Source organism: Magnolia sinica, chromosome 5, assembly GCF_029962835.1.
Source record: "Magnolia sinica isolate HGM2019 chromosome 5, MsV1, whole genome shotgun sequence".
NCBI lineage: Eukaryota > Viridiplantae > Streptophyta > Magnoliopsida > Magnoliales > Magnoliaceae > Magnolia > Magnolia sinica.
Window position 1 is genome coordinate 28,796,324 of NC_080577.1, and position 7,022 is coordinate 28,803,345.

The 7,022-nt window shown below is 41.5% G+C and overlaps 1 non-coding gene across 1 annotated transcript; it reads left to right on the forward strand.

Annotated features, from left to right (window-relative positions):
- The first annotated feature begins 2,824 nt into the window (after nucleotides 1–2,824).
- Nucleotides 2,825–2,931, forward strand: LOC131247436 (small nucleolar RNA R71). Its single transcript, XR_009171733.1, has one exon. It is a non-coding gene; the product is annotated as a small nucleolar RNA R71 (small nucleolar RNA).
- Nucleotides 2,932–7,022: the final 4,091 nt, after the last annotated feature.

Consider the following 7,022-nt stretch of genomic DNA (forward strand, 5'->3'; position numbering starts at 1 on the left):
GAATCGCTTATAAAATCCTACGTGTCCTAAGAAGGATCGCACGTCTCTGATGTTCTTGGGTGGAGGTAGGTTAGAGATAAGATCGATTTTTGCTTTATCTACCTCGATTCCCTTGGACGAGATGATATGCCCAAGGACAATTCCCTTCTGAACCATGAAATGACACTTCTCCCAATTAAGTACCAAGTTCTTTTCTTCACATCTTTTCAGCACACATTTAAGACTTTCCAAGCACTTGCTGAAAGATGGACCGTAAACAGAGAAATCATCCATGAAGACCTCTAGATATTGCCCTACCATATCAGAAAAGATACTAAGCATACATCGTTGAAAGGTGGCATGGGCATTACATAGTCCGAATGGCATCCTTCGATAGGCAAAGGTGCCGTAGGGACATGTAAATATGGTCTTTTCCTGGTCTTCAGGGGCTATCTCTATCTGGTTGTAGCCCGAATACCCGTCAAGGAAACTGTAATAGGAATGACCAGCTAACCTTTCCAAGATTTGATCAATGAATGGTAAAGGAAAGTGGTCTTTCCTCGTGACGGTATTCAACTTCCTGTAGTCAATGCACATTCTCCAACCAGTAGTGACTCTAGTCGGCACGAGTTCATTATTAGCATTGGCTATGATGGTGATTCCGGACTTCTTAGGGACCACTTGAGTTGGGCTCACCCATTGACTATCAGATATAGGGTATATGATACCCACGTCCAATAGTTTAAGAACCTCGGCCTTAACCACTTCCTTCATGTTTGGATTTAGTCTACGTTGTGGTTGCCAAGCGGTTTTTGCATTATCCTCAAGATATATGCGGTGAGTACAAATCAAGGGATCGATTCCCTTGAGGTCCGCTATCGTCCATCCCAGGGCTCCTTTATGCTCAATGAGAGTAGATATGAACATACTCTCCTGTTCTTTCTCCAGGTGGGCAGAGATCACCACCGGGTATGTCTCATCTTGACCTAAATAGGCATATTTCAAATCAGAGGGTAAAGGTTTTAGGTTAAGCTTCGGCGGCTTGAGGTTAGACAGTAGAGGCATTACATCGGTTTGTGGCAATTCTTCAAATTGTGGCCTCCACCGGTTAACTTCAAGTACCGGCGCAGTATCAAGCAAGGCACACGTCTCCCTAATCATGTCATCATCAAAATCATGGGAGTGGGCCAGGCACGTCTCCAGATGGTCGGAGGATAAGGTCAGCGGTGTCATATCTTCCACAAAAGAGTCAATCATGTTAATGTCGTGGAAATCGTCATCATCCTCTGAGTTGTTGCCGTTATTGAAAAAAATGCTTGACTCCAATGTCAAATTTCCAAAAGACATAGTCATGACACCATTCCTGCAATTGATAATTGCATTTGACGTGGCAAGGAATGGGCGACCAAGAATGACGGGAATCTGAGTGCTCATGTTATTGATGGGTTCAGTGTCCAGGATGATAAAATCTACAGGGTAGTAAAATCTATCGACCTGGACTAACACATCCTCAATTATCCCTCTTGGTACACGAACAGAGCAATCAGCAAGTTGTAGTGTGGTTAGGGTGGGTTTTAATTCACCCAAACCTAACTGTTTGTATACCGAGTAGGGAATCAGATTGACGCTCGCTCCTAAGTCAAGAAGTGCGTGATCAATTCGATGGTTCCCGATTACACATGATATGGTTGGGCTATCGGGATCCTTGAATTTCTGCGGTACGTCTTGCTTCAGGATGGCACTCACTTTCTCAATCAAGAAGATCTTCTTTTGAATAATTTTCTGTCTTTTGGTCATGCATAAGTCTTTCAGAAATTTGGCATATGAAGAAATCTGTTTCACGACATCAAGTAGAGGAATGTTGACTTTCACTTGTTTCAACACCTCTAGGATATCCTGAGAGTTAGAGAGAGGTTTTGGTGAGACCAACCGTTGGGGGAACGGAGCAACTGGCTTCTCTAGAAGTTCCGGTTCTAATTTTTGTGGGGCATCACTAGATCCATCATTGTTGTCCTCTTCTGGTTCTTGAGGCTTTTTGGGCCTAACCGGAAGAGTTTTATCAATGATCTTTCCACTCCTAAGAGTGGTGATGGATTTAGAGTGCCCCATCTGATTTGAAGAGCTGGGATCATTAATCTCGTACTGCGGTTTAGGATTGGGGAGAGGTTGTGCAGGAAGCATCCCCTTTTCTATAACCGTCATACGAGAATCTATCTTTTGCATAAAATCTGTAATTCCCCGCATAGCTTGAGCCAGCTCTTGTATGGAATTTTGAACCGGTTCCTCTTGAGGTTTCATTTGATTTGGATTTTGATTGAAGAAACCTAGAGGAGTAGCCGTTTATCCGTTCCTCCAACTAAAGTTTGGATGATTTTTCCAGCCAGGATTGTACATATTGGAGTTAGGTCCAGTAAAAGGTCTTTGATAGTTGTTTACGGCATTAGCTTGTTCGTTCAACACTCCTCGAAAGGTGGGTATTGTAGGACAGTTTTCAGTTGTGTGAATGTTGCAATCACAGATGCCGCAAACAATTTCATTGACCTTATCCTTCTTTCCTTCCATGGCCTCAACTTTCCTTATGAGCGTAGTCACTTTACACTTGAGATCATCTTCTTCTTTCAAGAGATATAATCCACCTTTCTCCTTTAATTGAGTCGGCCTGGACGTGGTTTTCACCATTGGGTAATAGTCCCATGATTGTGTTTTTTCAGCAAGACTATCGAGGTAATCCCATACCTCATCAACATCTTTATTAATGAACTCTCCATTACACATTGTCTCGACCATTTGGCGCATGGAAGATGTCAGTCCATCATAGAAAAAATTTGTAATGCGCCACGTTTCAAATCCGTGTTGTGGGCATGAACTGACCAAATCTTTGAATCTTTCCCAACATTGGAAGAATGTTTCATCTTCCTTTTGGGCAAAGTTCATGATTGCTTTTCTGAGGGTAATCGTTTTATGATGTGGGAAGAATTTTTTTATGAATTCCCTCTGCATGTCGTTTCATGTGCCAATGGATCTAGGACGCAGTGAATGTAACCACGTCTTAGCTTTCTCTTTTAAGGAAAAAGGAAAGAGTTTCAGCCTAATTGTATCCTCAGATACATTAGGAAAACATAATATAGCCATAATCTCATCGAACTCTTTCAAGTGTAAATATGGACTTTCTGATTCAAGTCCATTGAATTTGGGAAGGAGTTGAATAACTCCTGGCTTGATGTCCATTTGTCCTGTATTTTCAGGAAAAATCATGCATGAGGGCGTACTTACTCCCGCCGGTTGTAGATAATCTCGTAAAGTACGAGGCGGGGGTGCCTGTTGCACCTCATTTTCATCTTGGGTATCCTCCACCCTAGGTGGAAGTAGAGGAGGTTGGTCTTCAGCCATAACTTCAGTTAACTCAGGGAATTTCGAGCGGTGTCTAGTCCTGCGATGGATAGTCAACCCCTCAACCAATCCTCCTTCAGTCAAGAGACGTCGAGTGTTGTCACGGGCCCACTTGGGCATGAAACACTCGCAGCCCGCAATCAACTTCAAAGCCTAATCCTAAGAAAGGAAAAGAAAATCTAAAAAGAAAGAGAGATGGAGAGTTGGAAAGAGATTACCAAATTAAAGCCCCTAAGTTAAGGACCTGCAAAATAAAAACAAAATAAGTTAGATTCTAAAAGAAGAGGATCAATCCTTTAAAAGAAAGGTAGCAGTAAACTGATTTCTAAAAGAAAGTGGAAACTTCTAAAATAAATTAGGAAAGTCCTAAACTAGAAAGTAAATTACTAAAAGAGAACTGAAAAATAGAAAGTAGGGAAGGAGCTTACCGAATTAGAAACTTCTATCTTAAAGGCCTACAAAATAGGAAGGTTAGTTTCTAAACAAAAATTCTAAAAATAAATTAGGAAACAAATTAGATTCTAAGAGAGTTAGAATTAGAAAGTTACTAGAGAACAAGAATAGAAGGTTAATCTCTAAAAAAGGAAATAACTAACCTAGTTTCTAAAAACAAAAGAGGAAAGTTTCTAAAAATAAACTATTTCCTACAAACAGAGAAATACTAGAGTTAGAAAATTTCTAAGATTTAAACCTTAATTCTAAAAAACAGAAAAAGTAGAGAAATTAGGAAGGAATTACCAATTTAAGAACTTATGTCAGGATCCTACAAAACAGGAAAACAGGTTAAGTTCTAAGAACAATAGAATAAAATAAAATAAAAAACTTTTATCCTAAAGTAAGTAAAATCTTAATCCTAACCTAATTCTAAAACTAATTAATTTCAGAAAAACGTAACTTTCAGTCCCCAGCAATGGCGCCAAAAACTTGTTCACTCCCCAAGTATAGGGTTGTGATGTAGTAATAAACTCGGTAAGACCGAGGTCGAATCCACAGGGACTGATACCTATACGTTATCTGTAACCAAGTAGAACTAGAACTAGACTAAGATGTGATCTAAACCAAATAGAGTTTAAGGAATAATTGTGGAATAATTATCTAAAACTTTAAGGAATTCAGAGGAAGGAAACTAGGGATTCAGAGGATCCACTTGTAGGGATCAGGGAGATCTTATGCCTGCATTAAGATTCATGGAAATCAAACTGAACCTACTTGATTTAGTCTTCATGTGATGAAAGGAATATGAATCAGAATGGATTCTATCATCAAACCATGCCCAGGAGACAGAGCAAACAATAAAATTAAACCAATTACCAACCAATCAGATGATTGTGAAGGTTAGGAAGGATACCGCCATCCAGCTATGCTTAGGAGATGATGGCGAACAACAGGGCTTCCTGACGTCACAATCAAAATACGGAAAAGGAAATACTCAAAGCCATTGCAAACCCATTGTAATGTCAGTCACAACAGGCCATTAAAGACTACAAATATTCTCATAATTAAATCAAAATTCAATTCAGTCTAAATAAAAGGCATAATAACAGTCTCTCATCACGCTACAGGCTTCACCTCTTAGCCCTAGCTAAGAGGTTCAGCCAGACATGAATGGCTTGAACTCAAAGCAAATAAAAAGAAAAAAGAAAATGAAAAATAAAAGAAAAATAAGAAAAACTTCTTTTCTTTTCTCTCTCTCTCGTTTTCAGCAGAAAGCCAAGCTCCCTGTCTTCTCCTTGTGCAGCCGTCCAAGTCGTAGCTGCTCCTGTCGTTCAAGTCCTCAGCTTTTCCTCTGCCTTTCCAACCACGCCCGCTCCAGCAGCCGATCCGTTTTCCTTCCCACGTTCAAAACCTTCTCCACCACCCAACCGAGAGCCACTGATCTCCCTCCTTATAGAGCTGTCCTCCAAGAGCTGCTGTAGAGTCCCACCAGAAAAAGGTTGCGGAAACAGTCCTTACGCAGCCAGGAACGCACGTCCCTGTTTTTCGTAGCAAAACAGCCTCCGTTTGATTTGATTTTGCGGTGCGAAATCAACATATTTGTTGATTCTGACACCTTAGCTAGAGCTATGACCATCTGTTGAAGCATGTGGATGGTCTGGATAATCAATCCGACGGTGATCAGGAGCGTCCGAGCGCTGTACTGCTGGTGGGGCCCACTTCACTGCTGGTTCGAGGAATCCACGACGTCCACTGTATTCTACTCACAAAACCGTTCGGGTATGGTCGGTTTTGGATCGACGCTGAAGCGGCCCACCTGATTTTCCATATCACCGTTCAACCTGCGTTTGAACAGTATTATCCTATGTATGCAAGCATCGATTTGGAAAAGCCTCATGTGTACGGTCGGTTTGACCTTCTGAAACAAATGGACGGTCCGGATGAGGCTTATCTGCGATGATGATGGCCCACCTGAAGTCACCCGTAACTCCCTGTTGCGAACAAAGACGGTGATTTCCGTTTTCTTTTGAATAAGGTCGGTCAAAACCGACTTTGACCACTCTTGTTGGTCCGGTGCACAGCGGGTGTACACTGGCTGTGCACATTCGCCTCTTGAAGTGGGGTCTACCTTGATGTTTGTGGGAAATCGGATCCACTCGTCCCTTTTCTCATCTCATTTAATGGATAGAGTCCAAGTTTGAAGCATATCTGAATATCAGGTGGGCCTCAGATCAGTAATTCATGGGCTGATCTGACCATTGGACCACTTCCATAGCAATCCAATGGATGAAATTTTATGTGTACGGTTCATTTATGGTCCTCAGGCCACATATGGAGTTTCGAACTGATCGGATGGTGGGAACCCTATGATCTTGCATTCTGGACACTTTTCAAGCCACTTGAGCTTCAATTCCTCGATTTTCTTGGATCCCTAGCATGCACATCCGTCGATCTTGGTCTCCTGGGGTCTGTCCCTTGCCTTGGTTAATTCCGAACGTTAATTCCATGCTTTTATCATCCTGATCCAGTCCCAGCTTGTAATTCCACCTTGCAACAGAAACATGATTAAAATGAGCTATTAAACGGTGCCATGTTCATAAATCTAGGCAACAACTGGGTCTGATATGCAATATTTGACCCTCAACACTATGCTCGAGTATGCCGCTATCGCAAATCTAAAAAAGAGGCAAGTGCAGTAGAAAAAGGCGATATCGTGGCTATGATAACTGAGGTGAATACCATCCAAGGCAAAGTTCCAAGTTGGTGGTATGATACTACCGCTACTGTACATGTGTGCTACGACAAATCAGCCTTCAAAACCTATGAGGAATTGACCGATGGTCAAGAAGTCCAAATGGGTAATGAAGTCCGATCGAAGGTCGTCGACAAAGGAATTGTCAAACTGATATTCACCTCTGGAAAGAAAGTGATTCTAACTAATGCACTGCACGTCCCAGATATGAGGCGAAACTTAGTTTCTGGAGATCTTCTGGAAAAACCAGGCATACGGGTGGTGTATGAGTCAGGTAAACTGATTCTGTCCAAAAAATGAGAATTTTGTCAGAAAGGGATATGCTTGTAATGGAATGATTAAGTTTTCTCTGAATGAAAGTAGCACTTCTGCGTATATGGTTGAATTCGCTGGACTGTGGCATGATAGACTAGTACATATAGGGTATAGTACCTTGAAGTTCATGGCTAAGAATGGTTTAATCTCA